At 43.3% G+C, this 20,103-nt stretch overlaps 1 protein-coding gene across 4 annotated transcripts in view; it reads right to left on the bottom strand.

Annotated features, from left to right (window-relative positions):
• The window catches only part of GRIN2B (glutamate ionotropic receptor NMDA type subunit 2B), a 459,317-nt gene that overhangs the window by 331,521 nt on the left and 107,693 nt on the right, over positions 1–20,103 (bottom strand). The window lies entirely within an intron of this gene.

Below are 20,103 nucleotides of genomic sequence, written 5' to 3'. Positions count from 1 at the left end.
TAGCAGTGACAGAGGGACCGTCCATGAGCTGAACAGAGACAAAGTTCTGAATACAAACTCAATTTCAGAGCGCGGGGTGGGGGTAGGGGGGAGGCATTTGAGAGAAAGTGTGTGGTCCAAGATAAATACTGCCACTCTCTTCTTCAGACCCACTGAGACTAGACAGGATGTGCCTGGTCTTTGCCGTCCCTCCTGTCCACTTTACTTCATCCTCCCCAGAAGCAGGAAGTGCTTCCTGTGACTCCTCACCAAATCCCATGAGGTCTACCGAATACTTGTGATTGGTTTAGTACACGTAGACAACAGTGCATCTGCCCATCTTACCCAATAGGAGACCTCCTCACAAGCACACCTTTTAGGCAAGCTACCATGTACTGAGGGGCAACCACCTTGCAGATGATGTTTTCCCCTCATTCCCTGTCTTCCTCCGGCAGTGGGAATTGAACCCGAGACCTTGCACATGTTGAGCAAGTGTTCTATAATTTAATATATCCCAACCGTGGACATTCATTTTGATGCTGAGGATGCCATAAACACATGCTTTATCATTCAAGATCATCATCTAAGAGAAGATATAGCCATTTTGTGTCATTTCTATTTACATTCTTGGGAGGCAGCACTGCCTCATATACAGTAAACAGGAAAGACTCAATAAGTTATAGCCAATTTTAGGTTCCTACCATTACATTAGACTACCCATAAGGCTGTGATTTATGACAATTTGTGCTAGATCCTATGACTGACAGAAGATTTTCATGCGTCACTTGATTCCTATAAAAAAACGCTGTAAGTCAAAATTCTCCCTGAGTTATAAATGAGAAAATAGACCTGAGAGGTTTAAATACATGATCAAGATCATGTAGCAAGTTGGGCTTTATCTGATCCTAAAAGCCTTTCTTTTTCCATTCTGGAAGTACCTCTTAGGACAGGCAGATAGAAGGGAGAATGCATGCATGAATGAATGAATGACCAAATGAATGAATGAATGAATGAGTGAAATTACTAACCTGGCTTTCAAGCAGCCTCATGTTAATGAAGTGCACTCAGGTGAGGTAGTCACCTAATTACTGTTGTCTGTTTTGTCTTTGGTAAAATCGGGATAATAGGCCTAACCTACATACCTGCAAGGGTTTGTGAAGATCAAATGATAATATGTATATGGAAGTGCTTTGAAGAATATGAAACACTCTGCAGATGCAAAGGGTGTTACTGTTAAGCTTTTAGAAGCTGTTCAAGGAGCCTAGCTATTTTTGACAGCACAAAGTGAGCATGTGGGAGGTGGGGGTGAGAGCATGTCAGACAGAGACTGGGGGAATGCTAAGAGGAACTGAAAGCGCACATGGGGCTAAAGACATTAGTTCTCTTCTGATATAACTTTCTGGAAAAGATGCCACATAATGTCCTCAGAGTAACAACTGTCTCTGCTGGCAGCACCCTGGTCATGTAGCTGAACTCAGGAGCCATTCAGGCTAGAGGCCAGTACTGAGTGTATATCACAAAGCTCAAAGTCCTCAAATCCTGCTTTAAAGTCGTGCATAAAAGGGATGCAAATGGAATCAGTGAGAAGACAGCAGGATTAGACTGAGCATCACGGTTTCAGCACTCTGCTTCTCGGACATTTGGCCTGAGTAACCCACACAGAAGGCGTCATTCTTTAAGGAGCATGGTGAGTACCAGAAACAGCCTACACTTGCTCCTAACTGTCTCTGCAGACATCTGGTGGAGGATGTGGGCCAACTCTTTTCTTAAAGAAAGCTGAGTCCCAGGATAACTTCAACAGGAAGCATGAAATGTGATTTTGTAGGAAATTTTAAGTCAACGTTGCCAAGCACCACCCAGTCAGGATGCTGTCTAGAGTCGTTCCATTAAAAGAGCCCGTGACGGGAATATGACAGACAGTGGTCAATCAGGAACTAAAAGTTTGGGAACTAGACAGATGTCATTGCACCTGCTTGTAATCCCCACACTTAGGAAATTGGAACAGAGAAATCTCAGACTTGACCAAGCTGGGCTATGCAGGATGACCATGTCTAATAAAACAGTGGCAGTACCAGGCTTTAGGTCCAAGGGCTTCCCAAGCTACTAGGAAAGCTGGAACGTTATGGTGTACAGGCATTAAAACCTGCCACATGAGAAGGTAAGGAGAGTAAAGAGGCTTCACAGCGAAAGACATGATGTTAACTGTTCTGAAGGTCAGCATGAGCATCTCAACATTAAGATACAAAGACAAAATCCAACAGTGAAAACATCAAAAGATAGTGATAAAAGTCACATTGGCACTAAAATGATATAACAGTCCTGAGAACATATGAATCTAAAAATACAAGTTTCAGATGTAGAAAAGTCCAATTAAAATTTCCAAAAGGAACAAAACATAAATTCAACAGACAAAACATCTTATTAAGTAATACATAAAAGACTTTTTTTAAAAGTATGAGCAAAAGCTTGAATTAATTCAGATATACAAATGTACACAAGAGAATACATATTAGTCCTAAATCTATAATGCACCAGTCTATTCTATAGAATCAAAATGAAACCAGTGTCCATTTTAAAAATGTGTTTCAATGAGAAGTAAAATTTTGTTTTGGTTTGATTTATTTGAGAAAGGGTCTCTCTACTCAGCCCTAGCTGTCCTATGTAGACTACTGTGTAGACCAGGCTGTCCTCACACTCACAGAGATATATCCACACCCGGATTTGAAATAACTTTTTTTTTAAAATCACATATTTAAAACATTTAAAGAGGAAATAAAGAAAAGCTAAGGTATGAATAATTTTATAGGCTAACAGTGAGAATACCAAGTATCAATGCCTAGAGCAGTTGGAAAAGAAAACTACATGTTTAATATATTCTAAGAAAAGAAGCTGTTATTCATTGTAAATAATATTTATAATACTTATAACTAATATTTCACTTGACCCCTGAGAAGAACAAAAGCCAGAGGTGGAGGATGATGCCACGGAAACAGCATTGTCAAGATACAACAGGGCAGACGTACATAGGAATGCACATATCACTCATGGGGACTGTGCTACAACAAACAAGACAGACCAGACAAAACCCCAGCACCAAGGAGCAGTGGGCGTGGCGTCCACTCCTTGCCAAGAAGATACGTGCAAGCAATAGGGGCCGGGAGGAGGAACTTGGTTTTCTGCCATGGGACACTAAGTGCATCAGCCATGCTCCAGGGCAGCCCCATGCTCAGCTGTCAGCACAAACTGAGCTCCATATGGTTTGTTGCTTGGTTTGTTTGTTTCTGTTTCTTAAGAAAGAGAGAACAAAACATGGTGTTGGGTAGGTAGGAAGGAAGGCGGAAGAAGATCTCAGAGGAGTTAGCAGAGAGCAATGAATATCTTCAAAATATAATCTATGGAATTCCAAAAGAATAAATAAAATAAATATTTTTGTTGTATAGATGTTTTGTCTCATGTTGCTTATTTATTATGATTTCTAATTGTGTGTGTGTGTGTGTGTTCCTTGTGCCTTTTCATTTTTAAAAATTCTGATTTGTTTGCTTTTTAATTTTACCTAAAGAGAGGCAGAAAGACGGCGTGGAGTCAGATGGGTGAGTAGGGAGGATCTGGGAGGAGAGAGGGGAGGGAAAGCCATGATCAGACTATATTGTATATGTTTTCAATAAAAATTAAATAAAACCAATGACAACAAAAAGGTAAGAATGAGGAAATCAATGAAATGAAGTACAAAGGAAAGATATAACCAGACCCAAAATGATCCTTCAAATGACAACTAAATAACAGAGTAATGAGATGAGTAATAGACAGAAAATAATGGAAACATAAAGGAAACATAATCTTAAAACATAATTACAACATATAAAGTGGAAATTATAAAATAAAGAAAGAAAATACTCTGAAATTGGTTGTTCTTAAACTTAATGTTTAATATTTAATAATGATACCAAATAGGAAAAGAAGTAGAAAAGAATGCCGAATTTTTAAAATAAAATAACAAATAACTGGTTATTGAGACCCCCCATCCAGAGCATACCAAAACCACACCTTGCTTTATTATCCCAGTTTCTCCAGTTTGCATCCAGCAACCCCCACCCTGCTCCACCCTTGCCAAAATACAAAGAAGTAAAAGCCTCAAACAGAACGAGATGATTATATGCCTCCATCAAATATGAAGAAAAAGTAAAAAATAATATGTGAGCTAGCCAAAGCGCATGGTATATTTCTAATAATAAAACAACAACAACAGTCAAATGTGATTGATAACAAGAAGCAAGGGTGCCCTAACTATGGTCTCCTGATCAAAGCAATTTTACACTAAAGAACCAAAGGAGACATCCACAGGAGAAACCCAAACCAACAGAGAAAGCACATCGCACGAAGTGGAGCCCCTAGTCAGAGCAGAGAACGTGACACATTTAAACAAGAAGATTCTTTGATGATGGGAGTAGATCCCAAGATTTTTTCCTGTGAGCTACACACCAAAACCTTTGATCTTATTTCCTTTGTTACTGAAAAGGTTCAAGGTTAGTTTTTTAGAGTTCCTGGAAATACTAATAAAATAAATCAAGAAAATAAAGGCTTAGCCTTTATTGTATGCAAACATATAATTCTAGCTACCTGGAAGCCTGAGGCAGGAGAATTACAAGTTCAAGGCTTGTCTAGGGTGCTTAGCGAGTCCAAAACCATCCTGATACCTAGTGAGGCTGTTTAAAAATACTGTTTTGGAGGCACAGGGCTGTAAGACAGTGGGATAGTGCTTGCCTTTCATGCTCAGTGTCCACATCAGCACCACAAGGTGGAGTCTCAAAGATAGGAGAGCAAAGAAGAAAACTGCCATTTCATTAAGAATGTAGTTATTGGGGGCTGGAGAGATGGCTCAGTGGTTAAGAGCACTATCTGCTCTTCCAGAGGTCCTGAGTTCAATTCCTAGCAACCACATGGTGGCTCACAACCATCTATAATGAGATCCGGTGCTCTCTTCTGATGTACATGCAAGCAGAACACTGCATATGTAATAAATAAATCTTTTTAAAAAAGGAATATAGTTATCTCCATGGAGAATCTGATAGGATATAAGAACTGTGTGAATTAATATGAGATCAACAGGGCTTATAATGAAGAGTCCTATTAAAAAAAAATAGCCAGGGTACAATGGTACACCCCTGTAATCCCAGTACTCAGGGAGGCAGAGGGAGAGGCAGGTAGATCTCAATGAGTTCGAGTCCAGCCTTATCTACAAAGTGAGTCAGGACAGCTAAGGGCACACAGAGAAACCCTGTGTCATCCCCAACCCAATCAATACTTTTCTTCTAACCAACTAACAGCAAAGATAATTGGAAATTATTTAAGAATTAATAAGGAAAAGTCCTAATGAAATGTCTACAGAGAAAAATGTAAAACTCTATTGCAAAAGATGGCAAAAGACTTCTTTGTGTGAACCAGTGACTCAGGTGAGTCAACCCAAGTCTATAAAATAGAAACAACGATTTTTTCATTAGCATACATTTGTGATTTTTAAGCTCCAACTTAGTATAACATGTACATGTAGTACCCACAGGGGGCAAAAAGGACAGAAAGCATTGGCTACTCCCGGAACTGTGGTTATAGGCAGTTGTGCATCAGCACGGGGAGTGACAGGAACCGAACCCATCCTTTGCAAGAGCAGTAAGTGCTCATAACCACTGAGCCTTCCTTTCAGCCCCTTAAGTTGGAATTTTAAATCTTAACCATCTAGACCAGAGGTTTGGAGATGTGGCTCCATTGGTAGAGTGCTTATCTAGCAGGCCTGAAGATTGGGGCTCGACTCTAAGTAGTGTATAACCAGGCATGGTGATATACACCTATAGCCCCTACGCCGGAGAGATGTCACAGGAGACTCAGGAGTTCAAGGTTGTCCTCCATTTCTTAGTGAGTTTGAAGCCAGACTAGAAGAAAATTGTATGATACAAAAGATAGATCTAATCAAACAGAATTAAGCCTTTAAATGACAATGGCTACTGAGTGTGTGTGTGTGTGTGTGTGTGTGTGTGTAACAGAGAGAGAGAGAGAGAGAGAGAGAGAGAGAGAGAGAGAGAGAGAGAGAGAGAGAGAGAGAGAGAGAGAGAGTTAGCTCGTGTTCTTGAGTCAGACACTGAGTTTGGGCAACAGATGCGCTCACTAGCCATGTGAAGCAGGCAGTGTGGGTAGCACAGATGGGGAGCCTGTACTGTCGGATGCCATTATGAAGAACAAGACCAACATCTATTTCCAGCAGGTGGAATACAATGTCATCTACACATTTTGCATGTTTGCTAGTCCAGTTTCAATCTCTAAAATATATTTAGGGCACCAGCAAAATGTCTAAGTGGGTAAAGGTGCTTATCATAGACCTCTGATGACCTGAGTTTGACCCTCAAAACTCATGGTGGAAGGAGAGAGGCCAATACATAAAGTGTTGCCCTCTGACCATCATATATGCATAACCATACTGTCATCCTCCTCCTCCTCCTCCTCCTCATCATCATCATCATCATCATTTAAAAATCTTAGGTACTTAAGGTCTTATGCCCACGAAGAATCAGCTAAATATAAACAAATAAGACATAAAAGGGGTCAACTTTTGTTTTGGGTTGACTCTAAACTTCACAGCCATGCCTGAGTTCTTTCTATTTCTTTCTTTTCACTGTCTAACAACCATCTATTCTTGTATGGGGACTTGGGGCTCCCTGACACCTGCTTTGTCTTCAGAAAGAAACAGGATAGGAAACTGTAGAGCAGGGGCAGCTATTGAGACTGAAACCCTCTGAAGGCAGCGAAGAACTCCATGTTGACTGGGATATCTTACAAACATGCCAAACCTGCATTTAAACGGTGTGGGCTACAGGGCCATAAGCAGGACTCTCTCCTGGTAACATACTTACATAAGTACACTCCTATGGGGAATAAGCATCAGCGTGTCACAGACACCACAGGTACAAATGATGCAGGTAGAAAACAAGTGAAAACAGATCCTATGTCAAGTTGCTTCTGGAGAAGTGCATGGTGGAGAACAGCAACAAGGATGGAAGGGAAGAAAAGATGCAAGCAATAGATGCCTAGAAAGAAAACCATCCAGTCTTCATAACTCAGGAAAGGATGTTTCCTTAGGACCACCACTCTTCAGGTGCTCCACGAAAGTCTGTCCATCCAGCCAAGGGCAAAGGGCTCTGAGTTCACAGAGGTATTTCTGCCATGCCCTTCCTTACTCTACTGAGTAAGGGCTTTCTTGCTCTTGCTCCATCAACCCATGTGACTGTTCTGTTCTGTGAACTTGCAACAGCCAAACCCGGGTTTTTGTTGTTGTTGTTGTTGTTGTTTGTTTTGTTTTGTTTTTTTTCAAGACAGGGTTTCTTGTGTTGTCCTGGCTGTCCTGGACTCCCTTCGTAGACCAGGATGGCCTTGAACTCACAGTGATCTGCCTGCCTCTCAAGTGCTGGGATTAAAGGCGTGCACCACCACCGCCTGGCTAAACCCAGGGTTTTCTATCTGAGCCTTCCCCTGCCTTGTGAACAAATGGATGTCAACTCTGCCAGTACCCAAGTTCTCGGTGGAGAGTTGTACAGATAACCGACAAAGGATATCACTTTATACGTGTCTGTGTGTTAAGACAAACACAGATGATCAACTGCATTCTCGCCGCAAGCAACACTCATGGCTGCTTTTTTTCCCTTTGATATTCTGCAGGAGGAGGCAGCACAGTTGTTCAAAGTTTCTCTTCCACCATCTGCACATGGTTCTTAATTATAATTCATTCACATGCCTCCAGGGACAGTTGTAGGTAATCCTACTGGAAGCCAAGCCCTTTGAAGCCTGAGTCTCATTGTCACCGTTTTTGTAACCAATTTGGGCAGTTGTGTGCTCTAACAGCAAAAGGGCATTTTTTTTAAATGTTAATAAAAATTATTGTCTTGTTCCTGACTACTAGGAGGGGGTGGGTAAGGAAAATAAATGGGATGGGTAAAGAAGAGCTGAGAAGCAGGGAAGACACAGTTGGAAAGGATCACAACGATTTTAGGACAACAGAGAGCAGAGACAGGAGATAGGCCACTCAACCCACAGCCACTATGCTGAAAATGAGGGTCTGGGGTGCAGATAAACAATCAGTGTTGGACTCAGTTAAAATATTGATATTGAGCTGGGTGTGGTGGTGCACCCCTTTACTCCCAGCACCCGGGAGGCAGAGGCAGGCAAATCTCTGTGAGTTCCAGGCCAGCCTGGTCTACAAAGTGCATCTAGGACATCCAAGGCTACACAAAAAATCCTCTGGCAAAACACACACACGCATATGTGTGTGTGTGTGTGTGTGTGTGTGTGTGTTTCTATAACCTGAGTATAAGCCAAGCCACTCTACAGCCACCAAGAAAGCATTTTCTGAGAAACTCACAAAATTGGATCATAAGGGAAAGGGCAAAGCTTTGCAGTTCATAGGCATGTGTTCAGCTCTTATTCTTTTGTGCGTGTACATGTTCACAGGTGTATGTGCACATGTGTACAGGAATGGATGCATGTACAGAGGACACCAGGGGTCAATGACAAGCATTGTCCTCAGTCACTTGCCACCTTACTTTGGAAGTTAGAGTGTCTCACTGAAGCTATGGTTTATCAACTTAGGGAGGCTGGCTGGCCATCAGGATGCAGGGATCCACCTGTATCCACCTCCCCAGGGCTAAGATTACAGGCACTCACTGCCATGCTTGGGTTCTTCCACGCATGCTGGGCATCTGAACTCATGTGGAACAAGCACTCTACCACTGGAACCCTTCCCCAGCCCTAGTAGTGAGAAAGGCTGTTTCTAAGGCCTGAGCGTATCCTAAGCCACTATAGCCTTCATTCTTAACTTTGGCAAGCTCTTGGATCATTTTTTTAGTAGTTCTATACTCCTCAGCTTCTCTCTCCATAACATGTGAGATAATCTCCTTGTCAGAATTACTCTGAAAATTGACTTTTCTGACAAACGTTAATCAATCTTTTCTAAGTTCCTGAAGACACCCCAACATGGAATGGAGCCAATCTTCCAGAAGCCATGGCAGATGAGTTGGAAATCGCTGGCATGTCCTCAGAGCTCGCAGAGAGGGTGCCCTGTGTGCTGTGGGGCTCATCTACTGTTGCTGACAGAGGAACTGGGAATGTCTGGAAATAGACAGGAATGTGATGGCTCATTTTCATAGTCAACAGGACAGAATTTGGAATCACGCAGGAAACACACTCCTGGGCATGTGTATGAGGATGCTTCCAGAGAGATATAACTGAGAATGGAAGATCCATCCATTCTGAATATAGTTGGCCTCATCCCATGGGCTGGGGTACAATGCTGAATAAAAGGGAGAGGGGCAGAAGCGGGGAGGAGGAGGAAGGGCACTGAGCACCGAGCATGAGAATTCATTCACACAGATGAAAGATTTCTTGCTTCCATGGCAATACCAAGCCTTTCCTTGAGTTGCTTTTGGTCAGGCACTTGTCACAAGAAAATTAACTAGTTCAACCAAAATAGAAATATGTGATAGGGTTTTAAGGCACAGTGAAAAAACTCAATGCTCTAAGGTCCAAGGAGCTGGTGTTAAAATGTGGCGTGGACACTTGCCACGTTGGGAGAAAAGGGAATAGAGAAACAGACAACCCTTGGTCCTCATTTTCCTGCTTCTAAAAGGGGGATTATCATCTTCTCACGGGGTCATTGTAAATATTAAACAATTTACTTGAAAGCATCTCACAAATAGAGGGCACCTGATATTTATTCACTGAGCGTGAATCTACTCTGTTCAGAGGCAGATAAGGAGTTTCTTTTGATTCAAATTACTTAGAAAGGAACCCAAGAGCTTCTGCCATCCTCCCCTGCTCTAACTGGAGTGCAATTTCCACTGACCTCAGAAATAGGCTGTTTTAAAGTCTGCACGGAACAATCTACCATGAGCTGTATTGAAAATAGACTTGAAATCTCAGGGTTGACCGGCAATGCTCCCTGCTCACCTCACCAGCCACTAAACAGCCTCTGCATTTCATGCTAAGTAATAGGGCGGCTTCAAGTATATCCAAATAGCCATCCACTGTATTTCAGAGTCACGTCTTCAGTTATCAGCTACAAAGGAAAGGAGATGGGAATACGAGTCCTATAGGACTTAGTTCCCATTACGCCTGCCAATAAAATGACTCTTGTGCCAACCCTAATGAAATGACATATGGACTACATCTGTCTCCTTTCTCCATCCTCAGTACTTAACAAAGTGACATACATAAGATCAGTGCTCAATAAATGCTTGTTCATGACTGGAATGAATAAACAGTGCCAATAATGAGTCACCACCCTCCACTTTCCCCAATACTAAGACAAGTAAAGGCACTATTCTAGAACCTTGTTTCTGACAGGTTGATATTATACAAAGACCGTCCCAAGGTCAATGCTGTTTGCCAAGAATTACTTATATATCTAGGGTTACTTGCACATGTATCCATGTATACATGTAAGTATAAATCAGTGGCCAGGTGAGTGTTATATGTATGTGTACACATTAACCCCCTTTCTCTTGCCCTGTACTGATGAAACACAGCACCCAGATATGACATAGTCTTCACCACTGAGCCTAGGTTTACAATTACACTCTAAGGCTGTCCCTCAGAAAGCCCAATGGCCAGGCCAGAATCAACAGGAACTAGAAGCTATGCTATTTGAGCTGGCTGGATAGCAGGTCAGAGCTCAGAGCAATCAGACACTGTCTAATATAAAATGCTGTCTTTATTATTCCGATCAATACACACATTTGCTAACCACACAGACGATCATAATTAAGTTCTGAAGTTGCTTAAGTCCCTCTAACATCACGTGGTATTGGCCCTTCCTAGAGCATGCACCACTAGTTGGTACTTAACTCTCTAGTTTTCCCCTGTATGTCTTCTTTTTCCTTCCCTTATGAGCAGACAGCACAGGACTAAGAGCAGGAAGGTTTTACAGTTGTATTGTTCTGACATGAACCAGCCTGGGGCTCTTTTTCTCTTATCATGAAACAGAGAAACCAGCTGGTCAAAAGTCTCCTTCAGTTTTCCTTTTTAAATTATGTTTGTTTTAGATTTGAGATAGGGTCTCCTGTAGCATAAGTCAGCCTCAAACGTGATGTGTAGCCAAGGATGACCTTGAACTTCTGATCCTCCTGCCTCCAGAGTGCTGGGATTATAGGCATGCACCAACACACCAGATTTTATGGGGAGCTGGGAAGGGGTATTGAAGTAGCTATGACCCTAGCCCCCTCAAAGACTTTTCCATCTAAATGTCCTGTGAATGTCTTTTTCTCATTCAGTCTCCAGGCTCTGCTCTCCACTATGCACAGCTCCATATGAACTCGCCCAAAGAGCCCACTGGCTGGATGCAGCACTCCCCTGACAATCACAACTTCCCTCGAGGGTCTTCTCCACATGCGTTCCTCTCCATACAGCCCCCCTGGAGATTCCAGGAATTGTCCCCTCCTTCCTCCCTCAGGACCCCCAAGGGTAGTCACTAAATGAAGGTCCACCTGCTCCAACACAGTGCACCATTTCTTGTGGCCTCTGCACATTGCCCATGCTTTGGCAAGCAATCCTTTCCTTAAATGCCATGGCAATTAAACCAACTGAAGGTACCATCTGTTTCCAACTCTAATCATCAACTATACACATGTCACCACAATCATGCCCATAAGACTTTGGTTCAAACTGGCAAAATGCAGGCCTGCCCGCCACACATCTCAGCCAGCACAGGATAGGATAAGGTGGCTCCTGATGATGCCTGATGAGGCCCAACCTCATCTCCGGGCCATCATCAGCCTTGCGAGCAGCAAAGCTCACCGACTCCCAGGCCCCCTGTGAAGCATGGGCAAGTTTCTGAAGGACATTCCCAAGAAGAATCTTTAGGCGCTAATATTCTGAGAATGAGAAATGTAAAACACTGGGATTGGGGGGTGGGGAGGTGTGAAGCCTGCAGAAGTTATCATAATAACTAGAAAATAAAATCCAGAGACAGGCAGGGCACTTTCACTCAGAGACATGTGAGCACTGGGGAGGACTTCCCTTGATGAGGAATCACTCGGATTCCTGGAGCCCCCAGCTCCCTTCATTTTTCCTCTTGCTTTGGTAGAACACGATCCATGGACAACCCACTTTTGGAGTTAATTGTCCCTGATGACTCACATGATAAAAGAGTACATAGAAAGAAATCAAGCCACACAAGTAAGGATGGATGTGCTGTGTCAAGGAGACACACGGCAGCTAACTCTATTTTTCTTACTATACAGAAAAGAAATTAAAATTAGTAGAAAAGGGGAAAATATGAATCCATTCAAGGCTCAGTAATAATACAGTCACAAACTGGTCATTCTAACATTTCATTACTATTTTTCAAAAACAAAGAGCTGTTGTCCCTAAATGCAGTGTTCTGTCAGTGCTGGAACAGCATGTACACTGAGCCTGATTACCAAGTCCATCCTCATCACAGATGTGAAAGGGGACAGGACAGGCTGGCACAGGCCGTGCCTCCTTTCTGAGGCCAAACTCAAGCTCCTCACTCCCTCACCCTGAGTGCCACACCACAGTCCATGGGCAGAAATCTCTACCTTTAGTCTAGGGCATGCCATTGAGGTATGTAATTTCCCCATGCCAAAGAGAATTGTGACACAGAAAACTCAACTAACAACTTCACACACCAAAAAAAGTCCTCCAAAGGTCAACGAATAAACACATGTTTAAGTGGGTGCCCACCCCTCTCTCACCACCGCCGTGGTCATGAGCCCAGCAGCATGTGTCAGAGTGAAGGCTTAGCATCTGCCACAGGATGGGCACTTCACTACACCAGAGTCAACCGGGACCGAACAGAGTACAGGAATAGTATAAAAGGAGGATGTGCAGCATGAAGGAGGCCTGTGGTATAAGAATAAAGACAAGGGGGCAGTGCTCTTCCTGCAAACATTGAACTTAGCCAGAAATGGCCCGGGCAGGGGTGGGGGTGGGACAGTTCATGCACATGAGTGCATGTCACCTCATCTGTGTATGAATGGAAGGCAGAAGTCAAATGTGAGAACTGACAAACGCAGGCATGCTCCACCTTGTTTTTTGAGACAGACTCTCACTGGGCCCGAGAGCCCACCATTAGGCTAAGCTGGCTGATCTGCGAGCCTCCAGGAACCTCCTTTTTTATCTTCCCAGTGCTGGGATGACAGTCTTATGCTGCCACGCCCAGATTTTTATTTGGGCTCTCTCGGGATGGAACTTGGCTCCTCGAGACTGTACCTTAAGCACTTCACCAACTGAGCCATCTCCCCAGCCCCAGGAAGCAGCCTGGGATCTGAGCTCAGGAGGGTCAAGCATATGTAAGGCAAGGAACTAGTCTGAGCACTATAGCAAAGGTGCACCGAGGCAGAAAGGCAGGCGGTACAGAGATGATCAGGGGATGGCAGAAGGTGTGGCCTAGCCAGCCACAGGTGTGCAGGAAGGGTGTGACCACAGCCATGAAGGAATGCAGAGAATAAGGCTCAACTAAGGAGCCAGGATGTAAGACGTGAGACTGACACAAGCCAACGGAGGGACTGGAGAGAGGATCACATCTGCCCCCACCGGATCCCGTTTACTCTCAGCCTCCAAGTGAACGGGACGTGGAACTACCTTTTAGAGGGGCTGGGAGAGGTCAACTGGGCTGCCTTGCATTGGCAACGGAGGTTCCTCTGGCCTTCTGCTACCAGCAAAGGAGCAACTGCTATTTTCTAATGAGGAAGAAACCGACGTGCTTATGAGAGAACATTCACCGAAGTGGCTTGATTGGAATCATATTCAGGGAAGCAGTTTTCTTCTCAACAGGAGCATGTCCTTGCGGCGGGATGAACAGCCACACCCTGACCCTGAGCTTCTGCTTCAGACTGGCTGTGTCCAGACTTGTCTCTTTCTCCCTGCATCGCAGGCATATACACCTTTACACTTTCCTTCCTGGCTATTGCTTCGCCTGAGCTGCCCAGACACTGCCCTACAGTGTCTCTGAAACCCTTTAACTTTACTAAGTCCTTTCCAGTTCTCAGTTGGCTCACTTTGTGTGTGTGTGTGTGTGTGTGTGTGTGTGTGTGTGTGTGTGTGCACGCATGCGCACATGTGCTCACACATGCACATGCATGTAAAAAGAAACTTGTTTAGCTGCTGCCTTTCTTGCTCCGTCTTGTCTTTCCTCTTCCTCATCTTGCGCTCTCTGTCACAAACTTTTTTTTTCTATACAGCTCATTTTGCACGTCTCCATCCTTTCAGCCATTCTGTTTTACCAAAGCCACCTGACACAAGTCAGTCGCTACACGTGCACACGCGAGCCACAGCAGTCGCTTCCTTTCTTGACGCTCTAATCTTCCCCAGTGATGAGTGACAAGATGAGTGATTGCTGCACCTGTGTCTCATCACCTCTCACCATTTAGCCTCCATGCATCTGCTGGTGTCCTTCCACGTACAGATGGCGGATACTCCCTCCTCACTCTTTTACCCTCTCTGGGCCATTCTTCTTCTCTCTCCTCTCTCCTCTCTCCTCTCTCCTCTCTCCTCTCTCTTCTTCTCCTCTCTCCTCTCTCCTCTCTCTTCTCTCCTCTCTCTTCTCTCCTCTCTCCTCTCTCCTCTCTCCTCTGTCTTCTCTCCTCTCTCTTCTCTCCTCTCTCTTCTCTCCTCTCTCCTCTCTCTCTTCTCTCTTCTCTCCTCTCTCCTCTCTCCTCTCTCCTCTCTCCTCTCTCCTCTCTCCTCTCTCTTCTCTCCTCTCTCTTCTCTCCTCTCTCCTCTCTCTCTTCTCTCTTCTCTCCTCTCTCCTCTCTCCTCTCTCCTCTCTCCTCTCTCCTCTCTCTTCTCTCCTCTCTCTTCTCTCCTCTCTCCTCTCTCCTCTCTCCTCTCTCCTCTCTCTTCTCTCCTCTCTCTTCTCTCCTCTCTCTTCTCTCCTCTCTCCTCTCTCTCTTCTCTCTTCTCTCCTCTCTCCTCTCTCCTCTCTCCTCTCTCCTCTCTCCTCTCTCCTCTCTCTTCTCTCCTCTCTCTTCTCTCCTCTCTCCTCTCTCCTCTCTCCTCTCTCCTCTCTCTTCTCTCCTCTCTCTTCTCTCCTCTCTCTTCTCTCCTCTCTCCTCTCTCCTCTCTCCTCTGTCTTCTCTCCTCTCTCTTCTCTCCTCTCTCTTCTCTCCTCTCTCTTCTCTCCTCTGTCTTCTCTCCTCTGTCTTCTCTCCTCTCTCTTCTCTCCTCTCTCCTCTCTCTCCCTCTCTCCTCTCTCCTCTCCTCTCTCCCTCTCTCCTCTCTCCTCTCCTCTATCCCTCTCTCCTCTCTCCTCTCTCCTCTCTCTTCTCTCCTCTCTCTTCTCTCCTCTCTCTTCTCTCCTCTCTCCTCTCTCTCCCTCTCTCCTCTCTCCTCTCCTCTCTCCCTCTCTCCTCTCTCCTCTCCTCTATCCCTCTCTCCTCTCTCCTCTCCCCTTTCTCCTCTCTCCTCTCCCCTCTCCCCTTTTTCCTCTCTCCTCTCTCCCTCCCTCCCTCCTTCTCTCCCCCTCTCTCCCCTCTCCCCCTCTCCCCTCCCCCCTCTCTCTCCAGAGCTGTATCTACCCAGGATTCACTCATGGCCTGCATGCCTTCCCCTCTCCCAGCTGAGTCAGTGGCTCAGCTCTTACTCATTCTTAACTCATAAAGAAAGGTCTAATTTCACAGGTCCATCCATCTGTCACATGGCCTGGCTCGCTTCAAGGCTAGCATGTTTGGAACATTTTCATAAGCTTTCATGTATCCTAACCATTTCTCTTTGTCTCATTTCTTTAGGTATTTTTGTGCTAGGGTCTCACTATGTACCCAAGGGTGCCCTTAAACTTGTGTTCCTCCTGATGCAACCTCTTGAGTACCGGAGTACATGTGTGTCACCAGCTCCTGCTTCTAATTCATTTGCAGATGTAAGTCAAACCCTGTCACTTTCTCTAGTTTGCTCCCAAAGTCTTTATCACCTGGTAAAATGCCATGAACTGGTTTTACGACCAGTTCCAAAATCTTTTCTTATTCCAAAGCAAAATATCCCCAATTAAATTTTGACACTGTATTTTAATTTTTTTTTAACACAGGACTTTGGGCTGGGGCTGTTGTTCAGTGGTAGAGCACTTTCCCAGCATGTGTAAGGGTTTCCCATCTTCAGCACAAGAAAAAAGCCCTGACACCATCTCTGTCATCTTTCCTACTCTCATCTTCCCATCTAAATCTCCACAGAAATATCATCACATAGCTTAGGAGAACAGACTGAGAGTCCATCTCAGCCTGTACAGGCTATTGGAGCTTGTACCCTCATACAACTCACTTGCCATTCTTCTTTCATCCCATGTACTTGTCCTCATCCCCACAGCACACCCCAAACTGTCTCCCTACTTTTCTCCTTCCGAGAGAGAGAGAGAGAGAGAGAGAGAGAGAGAGAGAGAGGTAAGACTCGGTTTGAAAGAGATTTACTACGTGACCTCAATACACCACTTGTCCCCCTCTGAACCTCAGTAGAGAGCTCATCACTGAAACATGAGCATTTTGTCTATGCCGTGAGGTTGTAAGATTTCCAAGGAAAAGTAAAAAAAAAGTAGTTCACAAATTGAAAGGAGGTGCTATGCAAATGTAGAGGTTCATTATTGCTAAATGGAACTGACAAATAAATTATGCATTCATGCATATATCACTATGTAAATTCTAACTAATAACAAAGTCTTTTTTAAGGTCCAGTTTACTGAGGCATAATTTGCATACATTAAAATTCACTCCTTTAGGTCCATGCATATGAAAGTATGCAGGATGGAAGGACCATCACAATGAAGTGCCTCAAGAGAAACCTGCGCTTCTTGTGGCCAATCCTTTACCTCTCTGCTGCCCCTGGCAACTGCTGATCTGCTTTTCCTCATGTTTTTCTTGTTCCAGAACACCCTATACATGAAATAAAACAGTGTGCTGCCTTTCTGCATCTAAAGTCCATCATCTGACAAAATGGCTTTTTATAGCCTTCAATATTATCAGAATCAAGCTTTAACCTTTTTACTTCCAAGTAATATTTCACGTGTAGATATACCACAATGTGTTTACTAGTTCACTATTGGTGCATATTTTAAATTTTCTACTTTAATGATCATGAATAAAGCTATCAGGACACTCACATACAGTTCTTATTTAGATGAATGCTTTTATACCTCATGCGGAGGTACAGCCAAACCTTTCCAGAGTGGCTATAACATTATGGATTGCCATAAATTGTTCTTTTGTGCTCCTAGTAATTCTTTTTTATTAAAAAAACTGTGTGTGTGAGAGACAGAGACAGAGAGAAACAGAGAGACAGAGGGGTAGGGGTGGGGACAGGCATATGCCTATAACACAAGCATGAAGATATGAGGCCAAGTTCTGGTGTCTGTCTTTACCTTCTACCATATTTGAAATAGAATCTCTTGCTTTTCAACACTGAGTTCACTACTGGCCTTCATACTTCTGGTGTTTCTCAGTCTCACCCAAGGAATTCTGGGACTATAGAAGCACACTACCACATCTGGCTTTATGTGGATTCTGAGGATCCAAACCCTCACATTGCTATGGCAAGTATTTACCTGCTTACCTGCTAAGTCATCCCTTCAGCCCCCATCAACTTTCTTACCAAGTCTGCAACTTTTCTTTGTCTCCTCCCCTCCTTCCTCTTGTTTCTTTCACCCTCCTTCCTTGCTCCCTCTTTTTAAAGCTCTACTTTTATTTAGTGGTGTCTCACTGTAGGTTTCTATTTGGATTTTCTTCTAGCCAGTGATGCTGAGGCTCTTCCCAAGCGCTTAGTCATCATGTGCATCCCTCCATTTTGGCAAAGTGTCTGCTCATGTCTTTTCTCTGTGTTTAAGTGTCGTGTGTATTTGTTTTTTAAGGTTATTTATACAGTCTATATATAAGTCCTTTATGTAGGATGTGCATTTTTTAAATTTCTCTCCCACTTTATATTTATCTTTCTTATTTCCTTAGCAATTGTGTTCCAAGAACAGAAGTCTTATTTTTGTAAAGTTCAATTTGCCAATTAATTTTTACGGTTCATGAACTTTTCATGTATCTAGGCAATCATTGTCATAACCAAAATATCAAGATTTTTCTCTGATCTTTTTCCAAAACATACTTAGTTTCAGAATTCTATGATAATAATTATCAAATTTAAGTCGTTAACTGTTTATATCAGGATTCGTGTTTGTATATCCTGTACACAGATGAACTACTGTCCCCATATCATTTGTTGAAATGACTGTCTTTCTCCAACACCTCATCATCTTTGCCAAATCTGTCGATGGAGTCAATTCTACCAGTGGATCTTACCTGGATCGATCCCTATATCTCCCCTCATTCAATAACATACCGTCTTCATAACTGCAGCTCTACAGGAGTGCCAACAATATTCATAGGCAGCGTGTAACCCACAGCTTCCTTCTTTTATACTAAACTCATTTTGGCCTTTTTAGTCTTTTACATAAATTTTAGAACCAATTGTTAATTTCTGCAGGCAAAGTCTACCAGGACTCTCAGTGTTGAATGTAAAAACTGCATGAGAAAAATTAAACAAGCTTTGTATTGAGCCATGGGTTGCATCAAATATATCTGTAAATTATGTTTGCTATTATATCTTGTGCTAATTTATAATTTCTCATTGGTAGTAAATAATATATAAATAAATTTTTGTGTAGTTATATTAATATATTTATGAGTTAATACCTTACATCCTGTGATCTCACTAACCTAACCTACTCAGTTTTATAGCTTTCTTGGGCCCACAGTTTTAAACTTTCTTGTAATCATTTTGCCTGTAAGCAAGGACAACTTTGCTTTTTCCTTTTACTTCTTTTCCTAGTTTATAGCCCTGGCAATGACCTCCAATATAACTGTCTACAGAAATAGTAGCGTGTGTTTCCTTGTCCTATTTTTAATCTTAGGGGTAGACCAGTTAGTCTTTCACTACAGGCCTACTACTCAGGGAGATGCTGCAGATGCTTTTTGACAAGTTGATGGAATTTCTGCTCATTCTACTTTGATAAAAAGATAAAGATCGTGAGGTCTGTGCATATAGCTCAGTGGTAGAGAACTTGACTAGGACCAATGGGTTTACATTTATCTGGTCTGTCATTTGGGCTAGATTGTGACAATGGCTAAGAGAAATAAAGAAGCCACCCTAGAGGAGGTCACAACTATTGGCACACAAAATAATCAGGCCACAGAAGTCTTGCAGAGGATCAGATAATAGACCTAAAACCTATGAGAAGATGCAGAGGAGGGAGAAGAGGAAAATCACATTAAAACTGTCCCTTGTATCAAAATGTGGAGGAAGAGGAAGTCATTATCACTGACTTGGAAAATAAAGACCATACCTTTGACATTAATTTCTAGATGCCACCAACGCATTATAGGAAGGCCAATGGACAATGAAATGTAAATAATAAACCATGGGAAAAGAAATCACAAGAATGGCACCTGTCCCTAAGCATCAAATGCCACTGTACATCCCTAAGAACTTGCTGCCAGAGGGGTGGGTTAGAAGTCCTCACACAAACCCTTCCACTTAGCAGAAGGACTATCCCCCCCTCCACCCTTCTTCGCCATCTATGTGAAAGGTGCATCCTGCTGAGTGTGTGGTCTTCCATGCTTGCCTGTAACACACATCCTGGCCCCTACTCCATTCATCCTGCAACAGGTCTGAGAGGTGTAGGAGACAAGAGTGTCTGGTTTAGGAATCTCCAAATGGCTAACGTGAAACACATCTCTCATCTCAAAGGAAATAAGATCTCACATAGTCTGAGCCAAAGTTGAGTTGCCATTGCCCAAGAACACCGATTTGAGTTGCTCAGAATAACATGTTCCAACATGGAATTAGTCACACGGTTTTTTTTATAGACACAGCAAAAGAAAGTCATAAAATACATCATTTTCCAAATACTGTGGTAGACAGAGCAAAGCAGGGAGGACTGTTACAGATTTAGGTGTGATCTGGTGACATTCTTAGATTTTAGGTTACTAGAGGTTGATTTGTTCATGCATTTCAAAGGTGTTACATGACAGTTGAAAGGATGTTTAGGCCAAACAGGGATATGGGCAATGCATCAGTGTTAAAAAAGACTAAAGACAGCCAGGACAA

The sequence above is a fragment of the Acomys minous genome (genome assembly GCF_964271855.1).
Source record: "Acomys minous genome assembly, chromosome: 17".
Taxonomy (NCBI): domain Eukaryota; kingdom Metazoa; phylum Chordata; class Mammalia; order Rodentia; family Muridae; genus Acomys; species Acomys minous.
This window is presented reverse-complemented; position numbering and strand designations above follow the sequence as displayed.